The sequence below is a fragment of the Heterocephalus glaber genome, unplaced genomic scaffold (assembly GCF_053883595.1).
Source record: "Heterocephalus glaber isolate CG9 unplaced genomic scaffold, H.glaber_assembly_v1.0 deba00000896, whole genome shotgun sequence".
NCBI lineage: Eukaryota > Metazoa > Chordata > Mammalia > Rodentia > Bathyergidae > Heterocephalus > Heterocephalus glaber.
The window spans coordinates 7,713,279-7,735,118 of NW_028258170.1; the positions used below are offsets into that span (position 1 = coordinate 7,713,279).

At 34.0% G+C, this 21,840-nt stretch overlaps 1 long non-coding RNA gene across 1 annotated transcript in view; it reads left to right on the top strand.

The window, feature by feature from the left end:
* The first annotated feature begins 4,020 nt into the window (after positions 1-4,020).
* The window catches only part of LOC110346541 (uncharacterized), a 48,731-nt gene continuing 30,911 nt past the window's right edge, over positions 4,021-21,840 (top strand). Inside the window, exon 1 of the long non-coding RNA XR_015450020.1 lies at positions 4,021-4,213. This is a non-coding gene — a long non-coding RNA (uncharacterized LOC110346541). The remainder of the gene's footprint in view (positions 4,214-21,840) is intronic.

A 21,840-nucleotide genomic window follows, 5' to 3' on the forward strand; every position in this document is an offset into this window, starting at 1 on the left:
CTTCCCAAATACCAAAGCACAAGGGGTGATCAGGCCCCTTCACTGTATTTTCCCAAAGTTACAAAATACATATTCACTAAGTGAAATCAAAGTGAAACCAAAAGTTAACAACTAGGGGTTTCCCGCTGTTTCTCACCTAGCAAAGGAAAGAGACAGGCAAGACGCCAAAAGTAGCATCCCTTCTTTTGTCACCCTCTGTCTCAGGTTTGGGTGATCCTCAGCTGGTGAACGGGTCTCCTTGTCCTGTTGGGGAGCCTAGGAAATTAGTTCCGGGGTGTGCCTTTCCTCTCAAGGAGACCAAGAGCCACTCCCTCTGGTGGGGTTCAGGCCAATGCCCAAAAGGGCTATTTCATTCCCGATTCCAGGTCAGGGAACCAAATGTTCTGCAAATCTCTGAAAGAAATACACGGAGACACAGAATTCGGGTAAAATAATAAAAGTTCTACTTGCAAGTGGGTGGGACCACTAGAAACTGGTCTGCTTAGTACCAGCATGCCCCTTTGTTCAGCGTTTCCTTTTTATATCCTTTTTAGCCATTATCTCATCCCTAGTGGTCTTTGATGTGTAAATACAATTTCAATTCCTATTTACAAGTCACAGATACAAGATAGGCACATATACATTGTAAATTCACCCAGCCATTGCAATTTTGCTAGGTTACTGAAGTTACTGGTTAGAGTCAGATAACCCTCACCTTAATGTCACCTTAAACAACAAGAGTTACAGGAAAACCAAATCTTAAAGGAACACATTACTTATTTTGCTTCTACAACTACCTTAATGTTCAATCTACTAAGTAATCTAAAACTTTTCCCTATCAGTTTAAGTTGGTATTTTTGTTTAATTAATATGCTTAAAACATTTCTTGTACATTGTAAATTCTTAAACTACAATTACAGGGTTAACTTGCTCTTCTCTCTGCATTCTGCTGATATTAAGATAAGAACACTAATTCAAGGTTACTTGACAGTCTGTTGGCAGCCAGTCAAATTGAAAAATGGAACAATCTGAGACTGGAGAAAGAAGGAAAGGGAAAAAAAAAAAGGAAAGGACACATTAAAATCCAAGCAGCTGCAGTCAAGTTTATTATGAAGTTTCTAGTAAGTAGGACAGAGAGAAATATATAAATAAAGCTATAAGAGATATACTTATGATATTAGAAGATTTTTGTATGATAAAAGTTTTTCCGTGTTAGAAATATAAATATAGAGATAATGGCAGAACTGGAAAGCTCAAGTATGTCTAGGAAAAGCTTGTAGAGGATGTGGTTAATAAAAAGAAATATATGTGTTTGCTTATTAGTTTGATGGAGCCCAGGGTATTACTTCTAAGTGCTCCTTGTTGCCCAAAAGGACTATTGGGTTATGGCACTGACTCTATCAGTCATTCCTTCCCGGGTCTCAGCACTCCTCTCCTTTTGAGTTGATCTTTAACATCCTCCCAAATATAATATAATCAAAGTTATAAAAAATAGTTTTAAATCAAAAGCTTGTCTAAATATAAAAAAGGAGACGACTCAAACTCTTTTAATTTTTCTGTTGATTTCCAGTAGGTAGTGAGCTAGAAGATAGAAGAGCCTTGTGCCTCCCACCATGTGGGAGGGGGGAGAGAGAAAATGTGTGGTTAAAAGATAAGTGGCTTATGTAATCTATAGTTAAATTAAAAGTTGATTTTTTTTTCTCCAAAGGTAAATTAGAAAATAAACAGACAAAGCTTCAAAGCTCTTTCCTCACCCTCTGACTCTTTCTGGTAACTCATATGGGACTTACAATTGAAAGTCTTAGAGTTTGAAAACATAAAGTTAATGTATTATTTAAACTGTGTATGCTTCTACATGTCTTTAAATTTGATCCTGCCATTTAATGGTTAATCTATATGTATTGGCTTTGATTAAATAAGCATTTTGTTATTGTATAAATGAGATACACTTGTACTGGGTAATAAGTTTATTTGTAGTCATACTGTTTCCTAAGTTTTAAGAGTTCTAAAGATGTCCTTTAATTTGCCTTAAGAGTAAACAAAAAAAAGTAAAGATTTCTATATAGCTGTGATACTAATTATTGCTAACCTCATGATATATTAAATACATTTGTGTTTTCCCAAGTGTATAGGTCTTTTAAGATGTAGGGCTAGAAAAAGATGTCTTGACCTACTGATGACCTCCAACCTATAGCTGTTCATGATGATAAATTTTCAGGTTTAGGTTTATGTGATTGTTATACAATTGTGTTATGATAGTTTGATGTGCCTACACTTTATGCAGTCCAGACAACATCAATACAATGATTAAAGCTTAAATATTAATAATTTGTAACATATTCTACTTAAATATCACTGGTAAAAAAGTAGGTAAAAGATAACTCTCTGGTGACAAAAGTGGTTAAAAGATAACAAATTAGTGGTTAAAAGATAAAAATTTCTGTATGTTATTTAAGATCTTATAACTAGATAAAGATAATGAATAAAAAGTTATTTTATACCAAGATAAAAATTTAAATATGCTTTGGGTTAATAATAAAACCTAATGGTTCTAATGTAATGATGACATCATGATTGTTATGATCATGTGTTACATTGCCTTTTGTCTCAAATTTTCTCAATAAAACTTTATAACTGTTATCTGTTAATATTCTAAAGTGATTCAATTTCTAAGTCAACCATGATTGGTAAAAAATAATAGTTCCCTGGTCCTACTGTAAAATTCAAGATGCTTGATATCTAGATAAGATCCTAAGATTAAATGTGCTGCTCCCGCTAAAATACTGATTTAACTGATCTTCTGGGTGTTCAACAACTGAGGTTTGGAGACCAAAAGAAAATAAGTGGGCTAAGAGGATAGTCAATATTTTGTTCCTGACCCTCTAAGATCAGCAAGGACTCAGGATCCTACAACTTTGGTGAGTCGCCCAACCTCCTCAGCATGACTGTTGGACCCCAGCGAACAAGCGTCAACCAAGGCACAATATGCAAAAAAGGAGGGTCACCAAAAATGTCTTCTCTGCTTCCACAGGCAGCTACATGGTCCAGCAAGACCATGGCCCATCCTGGTTGCTAACACTGTCAAAAAGCTGAGTGGTGCTCTACGCATGGTCCCACAAATAATCCCTGAAAAGCCTTAACTGATCTTGATATTTGGCAAGAAGTTAATTTTGATTAATACTGGTCTCACTTTAACTTGGTCTTGGACACCCAACCAAAAAAAAAATGTAATCAAAGACATATTAAAATAATAATAATACAAACAAAACAACAAAAAGGGGCTCCAATCACTGACCCCTATTGACAGTTTCTGGCTAAACCTGTAAGCAGGTCTAGTAGGCAACTGGTTACAATTGCTATTCCAATCCATTAAAAACAATATCTAGATGTGACTTCTTCCCCACTCTACTTTAAATTCTAGTGTTCATAATTTGGTCACACAAGCTTTAAACTTTATCTATTCTTGCCTACATACTGCCCTTACCAAAAAATCTCCCCACCTTATGCAACTAACATGCTCCTGATGGAGGAACATGACAGAGAGAGGGAACTTTTGCTCACAAAGTTTGAAGAAAGTATGCAAAGATATGAGACGGGAGAAACTGTGAGAAATAGACTTTGCCTTTTCTGTCAAAGCACAAGGCCAAAGCAACTCCATTTTTAGTTTAAATGATCTTGCCATCTACTCACTACCCACCTCCTCCTCTGTTAATATCCTGAGCTCCAAGAAATGGTGACTATGTACCTTTTCCCAGAACACAGCTGGTTTCCAAGACAAAGAACCAAGAACTGTCCATTCCAAACCACATATCCCCTCTCTCTAACCACCCTCTCTCTCATGAAAAGAACAAAATAAGAACTTTTCCAAGAACCTTCCCTTCCAAACCCTCCTCTCTAACTTACTCAGTAAAACACCAACCTTCTGCTGACCTCACCACTAGAGTTAGTCAGCTGCAATAGACTGTAAGCCTTTGAATTCAACCAATGAATTTAAAGGTCAGCTGTTTCTCATGTGTTAGGGACAAAAGGGACAATCCTCCTCTGTCCTTTGCGTCTGCTACCTCATGTTTGTGCCTTCCCGCAGGAGTAAAAATTTGCCTTGTCAAGAACTCCTGTGCCTTGTCTGAGTGCATTCTTTTGGACACAGAAAATTTGAGTCTGGGGGCTTATTTCCAACAGGAATATATGTAAAGTGAGGTCTGTAACTTTCCACGGAGTCATCTGGAGTGAGAAAGTAAGTAGATCTTAACCAAGAAAAGATAGCTGTAAGGCATACTGATCATTTTTATGCAGCACAAAAAAATTATTAGTCTAGCTATATAGGTCTTTTTTCTTTTTTCACATTTTTATCCATAATAAAATATACTGAGCTTGGGCTAAAAATTTTTCACTTCTGGAAAATTTTAAATTTATCCTCAACTTCTGCAGTTAAATTCTTTGCTCCTTGATATGCTGCTCACTAGGACTTGAGAAGTCTCAGGTACAGGTGATTTATTTTCTTGCTTGAGAAAGTAATTTTAAGAAGGATGAGCAATTCAAAACAATTATTGAGTAAATTACTTTCATGCTAGAAATTCTACTGTGGTAAGTTAAGTCACAAAGTAACTTGTTAGTAGTTGTAAGTTGTGTCAGTTATACTCCAGACAGTAAGTCCTCTATTGAAAAGAATATTGAAAAGAATAGTTCACCTCCTTGACTATCTGCTCTGGTTTGCAATATAAAATATGACAGAAGCTCAGACTCAAGAAAAATATGAGACAAACAGTGTACCAAAAATTTAATTTTCTGGTAGTTACTCAAATATATATGAATACGTGAATATGCATCTGTGTATACATCTTATAAAGGAGTTTCTCTTCTATACCAGGCTGAAACTTCCTAGAGAGGGTAAATGTAGCTCTCCAGGGAAAGGAGCAGTAAACAAAGACACAAGTTTACAACAGTGAACATTCTTGTGAATGTCAAAGTTAAGACACTGTGGACCTGACACATTTTTACAAAAGTATATACTTGGTATTATATATTAATTTTGGGTCATCTAAAAATATAATTTCTTTATAGGCTTTTTGAATACAGCCACATACATACAGTTATATGTATATATACACATGCATACATACATATAAATATATTATACATATACATTTCATGAAATAATTGCTAAATAATCCCGTATATTAATCTATAGTTTTTGATTTTCAACCAACATAAAAATCAAGTAGAACTGAAAGATACTTAAATTAATTCAAGACTTCAGCTTTTATTAGTATAATAAAAATGCTTCTAATTAAATGTATCAAATGAATACATATCACAACTTTTAAGCACATGAAAATTAGTACTAGACATATGTATATGCTAAATTTCAATGTTCATTGTATTTATTTTTATTTTTATGATGAAATAAACACAATTTGCTAGATATTTAGAGTAACTTTCGAAAAGTCAAATTCCATTTCTCAATGAAGATGTCACCACAAAAATATACTAGCCTCAAGGGTCAACAACTTTTTTTGTTTTGTTACTAAAGATCAATGAATATCAAAATAGTATAAAACATATTGCATTTACTGTTCTGTGAAATTTGGCACATTGGAAAATATTGAAGAAGACTGACATTCTTTCCTGCTTTTGAACTTGTGAGGTCAATTTTCTCCCACACAAGATTCAATTTCATAGTCTCAGAAGTGTTTCATGGCCCAGAAGTGTTTTAGCGATCCAGTCCCTGAACAAGACACAGTATCTGTCCCCACCCAGGCAACAGGTTTATTCTTAGATGTTAAATGGTCTCAGGCAGTATAGTAACCATAGTCTTTTGCAGACAGCTGTAAAATACTAGATTTTCTCAGAAGGAACGCATTCTGATGTCTAAGAATTCTTATAGTCAAGTCATAGCATTGTACAGTTAGTTAAAATCCTTTATGTTGGAACAAAATCTGCTTTTTTTCCTTGTACCTTTAGCAGAAAAAACAGTTCTGACAGTTTTTAGGCCTCAATATTTTTATTGAAAGAATAGACAAATAGCTATAAAATTCACTTCCACTGGCCAATATTTAACAATAAAAATGAATAACTCAAATTTTGTTTCATTGCATTATCTGTCATAATATGCTTAGTATAATATAGCAGCATACTGAAGCTGAGCATTTCATATGTGAATCAGAGATGCTTCATTTCATTCCTGCTCCTAAACCATAATTCTCTGTCTGTGCTGCCCCTGTCTTTCCCCACATCTTTTCTGTCTCCAGTGCAAGTCTAACCTTCCTCTCTGTGCTTTCATGCTCCCAGCTCCAACAGAAATGCTTCTTCCTCTCTGGTGACTGATTCTCCCTCACACTCTAAGGACATTTTCTGTATCACATGTCTCTTAACTCTGCTTCTCTTTATTTCATTGCTCTTTAGACCTCAACTCACTAAAATCTAGACCTCCTCCTCATTGTTTGAACCTGACTCTTTGGTGCGGTTTTATTACTGGCCTCTTTTTATTTTTCCAGTCTTCATCTTATTTGACTTAACACCAGTGACAGGATGACTAGTGATCTTGTCCTTCTTGGAACCTTGCTCCTGAGCACTCAAGAAAGCCAAGGTTCTTTTAACTCCCTGGTCTTATTTCTCAGGGTTGGGCATTTTCATTTACCCCTACTCCTTAAATACTGTTCTCTCTTCTCTGACAACTCCACTTTGAGTCTTCATTTCTCCTCATCCTGTGAATTCATCTATGCTGACAGCTTCCCCTGTCACAGAGAGGAATGGTGACAGAACAGTCAACGTTTCTTACCCAGTATTCCTCTCTGGGACATCTGGGCCCTGTGGGGACCCTTTCATCCCAGGAGTACTTCCTGGCTGAACCCATCAGCTTTCAGGAGGTGATTATATATCTGATGCCAATTGGCCTTGTTTAAATTTTTTATTTTTTGGATTCCTTTCTTACTCAATTATATGTGATTTAAAATTTTTTTTAAAAACTTCTTAATTTAACTTACACAGCCTATCAAAATTATAATTTTTATTCCTACTTTATAAATAGTATTTTTATGTGTGTGCTGAGGGTCAGACAAAGGGCCCATCTGATAATCAAGTGCTCTATCACAGGGCTAAACCCTCAGCTCCAAAAGAGCAGGAAAGCTAAAGATTTAACTGAAAAAACTCTAGTAAAAATATAATGTTGCTCTCATATCAATTATTGTTTTCAAGTGTATTCATGTTCATCTCTTAAGTTCTCATAACCATCACATAAATTCTTTATTTTTATTTATTTACTGTAGGAAATTTAGGCTTCTTGAGATTTGGAGGTATGCTCCAAATCACAGACTCTTGCATGGCAGAATGAGGACTTTAAACAATCAGAGGAAATTGTGTATGTTTTCAGGAAAACTGCAGTCTTTAATTGTTACCAATTAGAAATTGATCAAATACTGCTCCACTGTGAGAGCTGTTTTCCTTAAAGATGGTACAAAGAAGGAATTATTGTTTAAGTATATCTTTTCTTCTTTGATGTCTGCATGTTTTGATAGAGGTAATAATTCATTTCTCAGACATTGACAAAATAGAATATTAAAAGATGGAAATCAAAGACTATGTGTCTCCTGGAAATTAAATTTTATATTCCACATAGCAGTGATGTATATATCCTTTCTTTGGCATGAAGTTCAAAATACACACAACTTGGACAAAATATTCTTATATCAGAAAATTAATTTTTGTAAAATATTTAAAAATCTACTTCCTCAAGTTTCAAAAATGTTGCCTGCCCTTACTACATTTTACCTCATATGGCCATGGGGTTTTGACATTTTCCTTAAGGGTCTTTGCTGATCTTGCCACTGGTTCCATATGTTAAAACAAAGCATGCACTTTTGCGAGAATCGTGCATTGACAGGGAAACATAATCTCTGCATCGGGCGGGAGCCAAGACCCCAGAAGTTCTTCAGAGTTATGCTATGACCAGGCTCCTGTCTAGCAATAAGGGAACAGTAACATTCCTGCCTGGCGCCTGCTGCAACAAATTTCAAGAATGGTAACAGACTTGTCTTAGGGTTTTAAAACTATCAGTCTGGGATCAGTAGCCTCTGAGAGGCTGTGGATGCCAAATTCCAGCTGTCACAACTTGCTCCTGTGAGAACCTTGTGCTTTGTGGGTCAGAGGCTTGGAAGATGGACTTCGTTAAGACCATGTGCCACAGCCCTTTTTATAGACAGATCAAACCCAAACCACAAATCTCCCTCTTGAAAACCGCAGGCTTGCCTTCCTGGTTTGAAATACAGGGTCAACATAAGGTTATCTGTAGGTTGGGCATGAGGACCCAAACAAAATATTTAGTCAACTGTATGACTAGTATGTGGTTTCAGGTTTTTATTTCAAAATCCTGCAGCCCATTAATCACTACCATGAAAGGGTCTTCATCAGGGAGTTCACATGCAGTTCACTCATTGGGCTATGGAATCTGTGTTTGTGTTTTCATGCACAAAGAGAAAAGCTATGATTGATCTAATTGAATCAGAGACATGCCTAGAGTTTAGGACCTTTAAGTAAAATCTCTATACAAGATTTTCAATTATCTGTACATGGCTGTACAATAGCTACTTGAATGATTAGTTTTCTTAGGGAAGGAGAGGTCAGGTTTCAGGTTCATGTGCCTTTTCCCAAGAACAGAGTCATGATTAGTGAACTGCTCATCCACAGGAGGAATAGCTGATCTTCAAAGTTGAGAGTGGTAACTGCAGTGAACGTAGTACATAAACACAGTCTTTATTGGACCTGGGTGGACTCTACCATACTTCTCCCTAAGCAGAATTTCCTAAATTGTTTTCAAGGGCAATTAAGCCATAGGTAACAACGACTAAATTCTTAAAAGGTGCAGGGATGAATCTTTTACTTGCATTAATGCATTTAGTTTTCACAGCACTGCTGTGTGATGGCTATTTTCCATTAAGCCCATTTTATTGATGGAAAATGCTAGGCTCAGAAAAGTTGAATAACTTGTCTACCATCTCAGCTAGAAGGAAGAAGAACCAGGACTCAACTTTGATGGTATGCTTTAAAATGATATAAATCACTGGATAAAAATGAGGGTTTATTTTTATTTACCGAACTTATTCAGTTTTCTGATTTGGCCCTAAATTGTTGTGTCAGTGAAATAATAGTCTGATTGGATTTTGTTGAGACTGCTGCTCCTGTTATTGTGTTTTAAGTGTTACATGGAAACTTTCAGTAAGCTGACTGCAGTTTGAATATATTTAGTCAGTGTCTGGATGGTGCACTAGGTTAGAAGTTAGAAGCTCCGATTGTTCCCTGACACCAAAAAAATGTATTCTTAACTTGTAATTTGTCTATCATGAGTCTCAGTTTCCTCTATCTATAAATTGCTTTCCATATCAGTGACAGGAAATGTGCCAAAGTATTAATGTCTATAAAATATTATATGGATGTATGCTCTTATTAATTATTAATAAAATCCACACTCACCAGATGTAAATCCATGAGGGTGACAAACAAAAACTAATAGCTCTTTCTTACACAGTAGATAATTCTGTTAGATATTACAGTATTTAATTTTGAAGTACAACTTGTCTATTTTTTAGTGGTTTTTGTGTTGTATATCTAAAAAGTCACTACCAAAAACAAGTTACCTAGATTTTATTCATGTATTCTTCTCAAAATATCATAATTTTGAATTTTATATTTAGGTCTATCATCCAGTTAAAACTAATTTTCATAAAAGATACAAAATACTTAGATTAATTATCTGTGTGTCTCTGAATGTCCAACTGTTCCAGCACCATTTGTTCAAAAGATTATGCTTTTTGTAATGAATTGTCTTTGTTTTTCTGTCAAAGATCAGTTGATTGAATTTGTGTGGGTCTATTTCCGATTTTTCAATCCTATTTAATCTATACATGTGTCTTTCTAAATAGTCAGTCATTATCATTACACTGGGGCTTACTATAATTCTTGATACTGTTAGTATGAACACTGCAACTTGATTCTTCTTCAATATCATGTGAAATATGCTAGGTCTTTTGTCTTTCCACATAAACTTTAAAATCTTATTGTCAATATCTACAAATAGTTTACTGAGATTTTGATTAAGTTTATATTAACTCTATAGATCAAGTCACAAAGAATTAATATTTTAATGATATCAAGAGTCACAATCCATAGATACACACACATACACATATGCACTGTGCATGTGTGTGTGTATGGTGTGAGAGAGAGAGATAGTGACAGAGACAAAAATACTTATTTTCAGGTATTGACTTACCGAATTTCAGGGGTTGAGATCCCAGTAGGATGGTATCATGTTAAAGTGGTGATAGATACAATCCTTAACTTTTTCCAGTCTTAGGGGGAAAAACATTTACTTTCAACCAGTAAGTATTATGTTAGCTGTGGATGTTTTGGGTGTATATTCTTTTTCAAGTTGGCAAATTTATCCTCTTTCCATTGTTTGCTTAGTGAGTCTGTCATGAATTGCTATTAGGGCAAGTCCCTTTTCTACATCAATTGGTATGATCATATGATTTTTATTTTATTCTGCCAGTGTGGTGAAGACTAATCTAACACTGATAAGTCTGCAAATGCTCAACCCAATTTACATACCTGAAATAAATTCCACTTGGATTTGGTGCATAATTCTTTGTAGACATTGTTACATTCAGTTTATCCAAAGTTTGTTGACATTTGTATCTATGTTCATGAAGGATATTAATCTAAATTTTATTTTCTCATGAAGGTAATGTATCAAAAAGAAATATTTCCTGATATAAATTACAATGGAAAATTCAATAGGCAAAAGGAAGTTTTTGGTGCCATCAATAGTTCATTACAGGCTGTTTTTCCTCACTTGCTGACGCATTAACCATATGTCAAGTGGCATCTTCACCTCACAGAAACATAGTTCGAAAACTTGGTCCTTGCTCCCATTTCCTTTTCCTTAACTCATTCATAGTGTCCATCTCACTCTATGTGCTACCAATGAGTTGTTTTATCCAAACACCTGTTTTCAGGAATCTATGGGCAACTTAAAGCTTTCTTTTGGCCTCCTCATTGTCCCATCCAACAATCTTTTGTACATTCCCAGCTGTAGGCTTTGTGGAAAACAACAACACAGTGGAGCCGAAACTACTCCCTTACTTGCTTCCCACACACATTCACCACTACGTTGCTGCTGTTACAACTCACCACAGATTTTAGGTCAATATGACATAAACTCATTCTCCTTATTTTGTAAGTAGAAATCATAAGTCTGAAATGGCCCTGACAGTGTGAACATCAAGGAATTAGAAGGACTCTGTTCCTTATGCTCTAGGGGAGAATCTGTTTCCTAGAATTTATGCTTCTAGAATTTATGTCTGAATTCTTATGACCATTTATGCCAGCAGTGTAGCATCTCCAAATACCTTTTTGAATTTGATTTACTTTCTGCCTTCCTTTTCCATCTAATGGACTTTGTGACTTCACTGGGCCTATCTAGGATAATGTAGGTCAATTGTTTGGTAACCTTAATTCCATATTCAACCTTCTTTCCCTCTTGCCAAGTTCCATGACTTATTTACAGAATTATAAAATTAGAAACATGTGGAGGGGGACACTATTCTTACTTATCACACTTACTTTTTATAAAGGGAAAACTCATAGGCTAAAGCCTCAGGTTATCCTAGACAGTAAGGGTAAAACTTTTAGATCTTCCAAGGATACAAACAGCCCGAGGTGGCATGCATGCCATAGGTTTACCACCACTGTCCTGGACTCTTGCTGTTCCTCAACTGTGAACATGTTGTGCTTCCAAGACTTATTATCACTACTGTGTTCTGGCTATTCTTAAATCATCTACATCCTCCATACAACTCTCATCCTTTCTCAAACACTGAAGTTCAGGTTTAGCATTTCCAACCCCAGTAACAAAAGTAGCCTCCTGAGTTTTCTCTCTGTGGCCAATCTTATACTGACCTTTCTCTCATGATGTTAATCCCCCTGAATGTTTCTTTCTATATCTTTCATATACTGTGCATCTATCTATCGATCTATCTGACATAGATATGGTAATACAGATAGAGTTAGGTCTGACCTTTGGATTTTCATGTAATTCTCTCAATGGCTCATTGTGACACCAAGCTGTGGAGTTCAAATACCTGACATAGCCATTCAGGAGCTTCAGCTCTGGTTCCTACAAACCTGTTCACCCTACTCCTAATGCACCATCTGCCTAGTGACCTGTGTTCTCACCACAACTCATTCTGCCCTACTCCTGGTTAAGTGATGCTGCTTTTTCTCTTCATTTGTTTTTGCACTTGATTTATCTACCATGTTAAATGCTGGCTTTCTCCATCAGCCTCTCTCCAGACTCTGTACAAACAATTTTTCCTTTAGAAAGAGCCTCCTTGTTGGAGTGTTAGCTTTCATCTATGCCCTCCAAATCCTGTCTTTCTGTTAGAGTGCTTACTTCACTGTGTTGTCATTTTGGTTTATTTGTTCAGTCTTTATGACATCTTTTAAAACAGGAACTATGGCTTCCTTTTTGTATCAACAAACATACAGAGTGATTAGTAGAAAGTAGATCCTCATAACTTGGCAAAAGAATAAATGTGTTTTGAGGAGATGAATATATTCTAAATGCAAAAAGAATATTTCATCTTGAATTTACTAAGAACAGTGCTGGAGTTAATCTAATCTGCTAGCCTTTCTCCAAGTAGAAGCAGAAATTTTAATCCTTGACATCCTGAGAACTGAACAGGAATTCAGATGCTTTATAAAAGGAAGTCAGGTAAATGTTTCCTCCACTCCAGGGTTGAACTGTAGACTATGAAGCAAGCTTATGAAAGGCAACAAAGATTCATACACCATATAAATTTTACAGAAGTAGAAATGACACTTCCCTCTTGTCTCAATTTTTAATTGGCTGCTCACGGTCACTGTGGTGCTTACACAGCCTCGGGGCTGGCTCAGTTCTGCTGCCATCTGTCTCAGTGTAAGCTCACTACAAGCTCCATATGGCTCCTCAATTCCAAGGAGCCTAAAGCATTCTCGTGTTCCACAGGGCCAGTTGAGACAAATGATTTACCATGTTTGTTTGGGGTTTGGAATAACTGGGGAGTGAAATTAGCAGCACCCCCCATCTCTCAAATGCTTTTTCTTTAACAAAAGAGGCTGCTATGGACACCTGGCATCTTTGTCACATCTTTACACATGTTTATTCTCTAAACAGAGAATACATTTTTTGCTCTGAAAATAATGGAAAGAAAGTCACAGTTTTATTTGTGAGAATAACAGTGGTATGATTTCCATTGGGTGTATGCTCAACTTACTGTTTCTTTCGCAGTATAAATCATTACCCTCATTACCCTGTTTATTTTATGATGATGACAATGACAGTGGTGGTGGTAATATTCTACTGTGCCTGGGCACTTTCTGATGAGAAATTATTCAAACTTTTATGCAATTAAAGATTTTTCTTCAGTGAAAGAATTTACAGTGAATTGTCTGAGTTGTTTTATGATGCTTTCATTTTTCCTTCTCTTCTATTTCATAGCCAACCTGCAAAATGATCTATGTAAAAATTTGTTTTACCTGTTACAACTAAAAAATGCTGGAGAATCTGCAAAACTATGCAACATGGCCTCATTACAGATTCATTGTTTCCAAGGTCTGTTGGGACCTCTATTTATTATCAGTCCCTTTCTTGTCCTCCAAAATCTCCTAATTGTCTGAAACAAAAATCTCAAAGCGTTGTTGTTGTCTTCGTGACCTAAATTTCCTTTTCTCCTCTCCCTTACCTCTCTCTCCTCACCCTCCACTCAACTTCCCACTCCTTATTCCCACAAATTAATCACAGGGGTCACCTTAATCTTTTACCCTTTATTCTTGTCTGCAAAGATTACTTGATGCACCAAAACCTAATCCATCCAACTGTGTGATTATCTTCTCAGTGGGCTTTGCTTTATCAGTTCTCGGCTCTGTCTTGAATCATTATTCAGTCATTCTTTTCTTCTTCCTTTTCTTAATAAAATATTCAGGTCAACATTCTCTTTCTCTGGAAAATACGGAGCAAAGACCCCACTCCCAATACCTCCTATAGATCATACCAATCTCTTGCACTCTCTTGTCATCAAAAGTTCTGGAGCCCTTTTCTTGTGCTTTCTTTGCTTCCTTTGTTTTCCCCTTTCCAGCAACCTCCATGAACTACTTTAAATAATACACTCATCTTTCACAAAACTTTACACTTTCCTTATATCTCTGTCATCTGCACAGGACATTTTTTCTTGAGCTATTCCTTAAACTATCAGTATTTCTTAGATATTATAAATTGTCATAAGTTAATTAAGCAATCTTAGGCTGAATTGTCCTGGTAAGTAATGATAGTCATTATAAAACTTTGAGTCAATAAGTTTTACTACCAGATTATAATGTAAGCAAAGCACAGATGAAATTCTGCAACACATACAAACTACAGGCATTTATTCAATAAGTATTTACTAGAAAAGTATGTGTGGCATGATTCTTTATGAGATTAACTAGTTCTTTATTTTTATATTGAAGTTCATGGGCTTATTTCTTTAGCTTCATTGGATACCATGATATGAGATATTTCACAAGTTTGCTTGTAACCTTGTGTGTTGATGCCAGCATGTTATGAAACACGTGGGAAATTCAGGAACAAAAGCCTCAAACACATTAGCACATTCTTTTGGGTTAATGCAGAATGAGAGGAGGGAGGGAGGGAAAAATGGAACATGGAAACCAGGGAAGAAGCGAGAGGCTGGGATATAACAAATATTCTATGTTTTTCTAATCTATTTAGTTGAAAGTACATTACTACTCAGGACTGTTCTTGAATAAATTTCAAGAACATCTGATGGTCTTTACTTGGGAAAAATTGTTGGAGATCCTTGAGTTCAGTCGTGATACCTTTCCTTTTTATACATTTCCTCTTTTAGAACAGACTTATAATATTTGAATAAAATCAGATGTTATCTAACCATATTTCAATTTTATAATGATTTGGAATGGTAAATGTATCATTATTGATTTCTAAAAATATTTAGAACATACATAGCATTCCAATATAATTAACACATTATAAAATCATTCATAATAGGGCAACTTACCAAATCAAGCAGTTTTAATTTTTATTATTTTACTCAGTATTTGTAAATAGTATGTAATTTTTACAATTGTTATTAAAGTATATGTAAATTTTTAAAAATATTATTCTGATATTTATTCATGTTGATACATCTTCATAATCACTTTTTCTCATATAACAGAAAAATATTCTCTTTTACTTACAGCCTATTTCTTGTCATTTTCTCCCTCCTATTATTTTCTATTATGAATATATTGTGGTAAACATCTCCATAGATATTTTCTTTCCTGTTAGATTTTTATTAATATTCCCATAAGTATTTTCACTAGAACCCAAAATATGATTAATTTAAAATATTTTTTCATGTTGCTTATTGTATATTATTACTCAGATTAAAAATAATTATGACAATCATTAATTGATTATAAAATAAATTCTAAGGAATATATTGCTGTTAAATATAAAGAAATGAAAAATATAGTTCTTTCTCTGGGGAAACTAATTCTACTACTCTCCTTGGGTGATATATCTATTTCTATTTATCAAAGTATCATAGGCTCAAGAAATATATAGATTATTTAAACTAAAATGCAGATTTCAGGGGCACTGTCCTATTATCTCTAAAGGATAACTCAGACTATTCTGATATAGGTTGCTCACATACTCTGATTTGTGAAATATTAATGACACATGTGTCAAAGATATCCAACATGTTTCTCTGGTCCAGACCTTCCCTAAGTGCTTTAGACCAACTCAGCTTAGAGAGAAGTTCAATATATGAACGTATATAAGTTCAAAACATACAGTGAATGTTTAAATTAAATTTTTTAAAGTTATTGTACTAAAAACACATTGCTATTAATCTCTTTCAAAATATTCCCACTCACTTTGAACACACTTATCCCATCATTATTGCCACTTTCTCAAGCAGTTCTGGAAGCCCTCTTTTGTGAGTGTCTTTTCTGAATCAATTTAGAACCTTCATGGCAATTTCTGTCAAATACAATAATTATGGTGTGTCCTCATCCACCTTATTCACCAGATCTGGTATCATGTGAGTCTTCTTCTTCCCCAATGTGAAAAAGAGCATTAGTTGATTTAGAACACTGAAGTAGCCATGACAGAACAACTAATCTAAGTGAACTCCTCCTCTTTAAATTTTGCCTTATTTTCTGCATACAGAAAACTAAATAGCTTGCCTTTGTTGTTTAACTTGGATTTTTATCATTTAATGCCCTCTTCTTTATGGACTTTACTTATAAATTATGTTTTCCATGTAATCAAGTTCCCAAAATATTTTTAGAGAAAGGCACACCTCCAAAATATTTAATTTTATATTTCAGTTATCTATTAAACTTTTATTCAGAAAATTTTTTGTAAAAAGAGATCATATAGTAAAGGCTCAATGTGTTTTAGCATAAATATGTTTTACATACATATGTGGCTATATATACATATATATATATACATATATTAGTAACAAAGACAGTGTTTATTAGAATGTAAGTGACTAATCTGAAGATTTATTATATATTTATTTTAAATATTAGTGTTGGGGTCATTTGAAATTCATTAACATCTTATATCTACAGATTAAGCAAAACAAATAAAAATGAAAACAAGTGAGGGATGTAATTATTCTTTTACTCAACATCTTTGGAAGACTGATTTTACAATACAACAGCTTGTATTACTATTGGTTAAATCATCTTTTCTTTCAAAATCCAAGCTTTCTACTAAATTTCACTTTCTCTTTTTTTTCCTTCTTTCTCTATTTTTTCCTGAATTTATGGATTAAAATGCAAATTGCAATAGTGTCACCACCCCATCTCTCTGCACCTCTGCAGAGAGGTTCTATCTTCTTGTATTTACATTTAATAAAAAATTTAATCCACCTGGCATAAATTTACCAGGGTTTATTCAGCTTATCAAAAAATTCATCTAGTCATCACCTCCTTAATGAAATCTTTCATAAAGATCACTTTTTTATTGATATACAGAAGACAGTTATGTTCTGGTTTTTCATTTCTCTTTCCCATCTCGTCTCCTTCCCTTGTTTACTCTTCTCAACATTAAAGGCACTTCCTCTTTCACACCCATACCACAGCCCTTGCTGTTTTCAGAGTTCTGTCTACAATCTCCATTGAACTCTGACCTTGTTGGGTTGGTCTGCTTGGTTTCCATGGTACCAAGTGTGAGTTACATATGCTGTCATCCACATCCTCCATTAACCGCTACTGTCACAGATTTATATGATCTGCATTTACTACGTGGACACAATTACTATCCCAAAGTTCCTTCTAAAACAGCTCGGCCAGTGACATACTCATTACCCTACCACCTGGATCTGTTTCATCTTCTGTCTTTGATAAATACTATTTCCAGACCAAAATAAAAAAGAGAGACAAAACATGCTTGGAGTATCATTTCTTTAACTCTGTGCACAAGGGCTACACTAGTGCAGAGGATATACTCATAAAAAGAGTAATGGTGCATAGGCGCACCTTGGACTTGGGAAGTCAGTAAACCCATAAGTGCAAAAGCTGCCAAATGAGGAAGAAGGTGAAAAACATGGCTGGTTTCTTTTAATTGTAGGCCTTTGGTTTTTATATCATTCAGTTAGGGTACATGTTCTTTCTGTAGTCAAAGACATACAGCTTTCTATGTCTAGAATATACTTTCACCATCTTTTCTTTTTTCCTGGATAATTTATAAGTTTCTCAATTCTAACTTTCTACTAGGAAGCCTTTCTCTCTGGTCATTTTTGGATATGATTTCTTTTCTTTTTTTGCAGTATTGAGAATTGAACTCAAAGCACTCCCACTGAGCTACATCCCCAGCCCATTTTTATTTTTATTTTTATTTTGTGTCAAGGTCTCACTAAATTGCTAAGTGCCTGGGCTAGGCTTGGACTTACAACCCTTCTGCCTCAGCCTTCTAGAATGTTGGGATTATAGACCTGCACCACCAAGTGTGGCTGTGTGTTCTCTTTCCCATATTTTTTGTTATATTTTGATCTAATTTTCCTTCTGACTGATTATTCCAGCAATTTCTTGACAGAGGTAGAATCTTTGCTATTTGAATTCTCAGTGCTAAGCATGATACTCTCTAAGGACTTATCCTAATATGAAATATTTTACTCCTGTTTAATTTTATTATGTAATAGAAACTGGAAGAAATTTAAGTACTTTTGGAATTTTCTACTCCATTCATAAATTATCTTTTTCAAGTCTTAATTCCTAAGCTGACTGGTGTGATTCTGTTTTAATTTTTTAAGCAATATTTATTGTAATGACCTCCAATTCTAAGTTGTTGGTGGGATTTTCAGAAGGTCTTTGAATTTCGTTTACATGAACAAATAACAGATTTTACACTTGGAATGCTAATGCTATAGGAGAATCACAGTCACACACGGAGTATCTGGATGTCCATGAACTGGTTGCAGCTCTCTGTAGACAATGAAGGACAGGTAGAGTACAGTTTCTGCAGTAGAGTGCATTTCTACTCCAGCGTAGAGTACAAAGTCTACATTATGAATAGCAACGTGAAAAAGAAGCTGACAAGAAACTTGTGAACTGACGTTTCAGAACAATATTGTACATGTGAACCATCAGCAACCCTCCTTTGAGGCTTTGACTACCAGTGCCTGCCTTTCTTCTGGTCATGCTGGTTTTAGTTAGGATTCTATCTTCAGAAGTGGTGTAGTGATCACTATTAGATTTCCTTTGCTCTCTGTATTGAAGGTCAATGTGTAGATACTACTTTTATTCTAAGAATCATAACCAATTTTAACTTAATCATGATACTTACTTTTTAGGTTGGTATTACTTTGACTATGATATTAATGATCACATTCTTGCCTTCTTTCCAGGTAAAACAATGAACATTCCAAAAGGCACCTTATAAGTTATTTACAATACCCTCCACAGGCAAGAAGTTGTAAGAATGATGGACCTCATTTTTAACAAGAGCAAATAAGTCATGTCCATGTTTTATGACTTACTCATGCTACAGATCAGTAACAACCAAGGAAGCAAATTGGCAGTCACATAACTACTTGCAGATCCTGAAAATTCCAAACCCAGTGGCAAGCATAGTAACAAATCACTGAGAATTAAAAACATTTTTCCTTCAAATATTCCCAAAATGGAATTTTCCTTAAATAAAATCATTATTTTCTGAGAGAAAAATTGGACTGAAGAAAAAAGTTTTGTTTCAGATAACAGTTTTATTTCTGTATGTATGTTTTTCAAATTATCTATGTATATTTTCATTCATTTAAATAGGCAATGTGTTCACTAATAAAACGGAATCGTAAAGCACAAAATGTATATAGTAAACATGTCTTCACCATACCCCTTGTCTCCTATTTTTATCCAGAGCCAATCAGTTGCTGGTTTCTTCACTGATAAGATGTTTTTTCTATCTATACATACATTTTCCTTTGTTTGAAGTACTCAAATACTTTTGAGTTTGAGCTCAAAGGATCCAGCTGCTAAAAGCAGGGTGACATAAGAATAATATGTGTATTCCTTTTCAGAGAAAATCTTTAATCTGAGACAGTTATCTTGCTTTAAAAAAGAAGCAGTTTTTTTCAGCCAGAGCTGGCAGTACATGCATGGAACACATAAATATTTAAAGAAACAGCAAAAGCTGTAAAGTAAAAATAATGATATTGGCTGAACTCACATACTATATCTTATGTATAATATTAGGTTCTTGTTTCAAAATTATTCTGGAAAGTTTTTATAGAGGCCTATTTGTAAAGTACATTTGAATGCTTAGTTTCACAATGCTGAACATGCACAATGTCATTATAAAAAGGAAATAGTATTTTAAGAGTGTTAGGTTATAGTCAGGATAGAGTTAAGGAAAAGGGAGAGCTCACTAGAATTTTCACTCCAAGAAGTCCTCTGCTTACTGTAATTTTATTTTCTTTTTATAGACAATATGAATCTACAAGGCAATATTGAATATTTATAAACCATAAGGAAGAATAAATTAGTTTTTATTATCTGGTGCTTATAAGTGTTTAGAATAAAACATTTATTCAGTGGGTAACAGTTAAAAATACAACTGCATTTTAGAAAATATTGATCTTAGGACACTTAGAAAATAATCTCTTCTACACTGAACACAGGGATAAATGGATCTTAGTAAAATTTTATTTCCTGTGGTCAGGATATTGCACATCATGATAACATTTGACCTCTTGAGAATCTAGAAAATTGTCAAAAAACTAAAATGAAAATCAATGTATAAATGCAACATAGTGAGCAGAAAAGAGCCATGTTAGGGAAACATTTGCTAAGAGATGCCACATAGGCTTTGGGCACTGTGCTTCCACATTATAATTCACATAAGTTCTTCCAACTTTTGTTTTATTTCTCCTAGTATATATATATGATATCCTTATATAAGAACTGTTCTTTTTATTATTATTATTATTATTATTATTATTATTATTATTTTTATTTTGGTACTGGGGATTGAACCTGGTTCCTTGCATTTGCGAGGCAGATGGCAGAGCCACTTAGCTAAATCCCCAGCCCATCTCCTATTATTTTTAATAGCTATATAACATCAACTAAGTGAACTGCAACAAATTTCATTATGTTTTAGTGCTGAAATTTTTCTACATAAAAATTCAGTGATATTTTTAATATACTTGTTTTGGGAGATTGAAAAATAAGTGAGATTAATGGATTAACATACATAAAATTTTTAATGGTTCTTAATACATGATGATACTTTCTTTTTATGTAGGTCACGCCTGCTCATAAAGTACTGCATCAGATTTAACATAGACTCCTTATTATTGGCTCTAATCAAATATATCCTAATTTTGCCTTAGGGAGAAAAATACTGTACAAAATTTTTTATATAAAATTTTATTATGGAAATCAACAAATTGCTACAATTTTCTTAAAAGTTATTTTTGCTATTTGCTAATTCACTGGGATATTAATAATTTTTTCTGAATCCTTTATAAAATACAACTAATACATTTTGTCTCTTGTAGTTTATGACTTTGTTTTTCTAGAACTTTTTATAATTATATTTTGATAGAAATTTGGAATTTTCATGCAATATAATTTGATAAACTAATTTAGTCATTTTCCTTATTTTTTTAAAGCAAAGTAAAATATGTGTTTTTAAAGACAGTTTCTTTTAGGTAGGATTTCTTTTTATTAATTTTACATAATAAATTATTCAAAAATACTGATGTTAATTTGTTTTGGTAAAATTTATGAATCTATTTTCTTCAAAATATAATTATCCAATTATAAAGTTTAGTGAATATTATTTTGTTTTATAATGCTTTAATATTTGATTTATGATAGATAATTTTCATGAATTTTATTAGTGACCTGATAATGTTGTGAAGCTTTCATTATTTTACCTTATATTAAGTTGTAGTATGTGGCAAAATCATTTTATCCTAATAGAGTTTTCAGATTATAGCTTCAAATTTTAATGAAGTATAATTCATCAAATTTTCCTTTTATGGATTGTGATCTTGAAGTCAAGTATAAGAATTCTGCCCAGTTTTTTATCTTGAAGATTTTTTGTTATATTTTCTAAAATATTTATTGTAATTTACACATAAATCTGTGTCCCTTTTTGAGTTCACATGCATATAAGATCTGAGACTTAAATTTATATTTTGCCAATGGCTATTCAATTTTCACAACTTTGGATTTTTCTCCATTGAATTGCATTTTCATGTTTTTCTCGTATCAGTTAGGAATATTTGTGTAAGTCCATTTATAATC